This window comes from Agrilus planipennis, unplaced genomic scaffold (genome assembly GCF_000699045.2).
Source record: "Agrilus planipennis isolate EAB-ADULT unplaced genomic scaffold, Apla_2.0 scaffold11, whole genome shotgun sequence".
In the NCBI taxonomy this organism is placed as follows: domain Eukaryota; kingdom Metazoa; phylum Arthropoda; class Insecta; order Coleoptera; family Buprestidae; genus Agrilus; species Agrilus planipennis.
The window spans coordinates 2,173,197-2,173,579 of record NW_020440736.1 but is presented as its reverse complement, the minus strand read 5'-3'; positions in this window follow the sequence as shown (position 1 = coordinate 2,173,579).

Below are 383 nucleotides of genomic sequence, written 5' to 3'. Positions count from 1 at the left end.
TAAGACTGATAACGACAAAAACTATTTATTTACACTAATTATTAAAGAACTTAAAAACACTATTAAATTATTACTAAACTTAGGTTATGAATTATTCTATTTATTTACACTACTGTTGATATATCACTATTCACTGCGCTATTTATTTCACTGCTATCACTGTCAATTTATTTCTGGATTCATTTCTGAAACGGTCAATTTATTTCTGATTATCTCGGCGATCGTTTCTTCCTTTAAATACTCTTTTGTTTACATTCTGGAAGCATCCGGATAGTTTATTTTTTCTTTGAACTCTTTAATTGCTTTTCCAGAACGCAGGTACGACACACATGTTTACAAATACGGTAAACATGAAGAAAGGCACCCGTGGCTAGTCGGAGAAT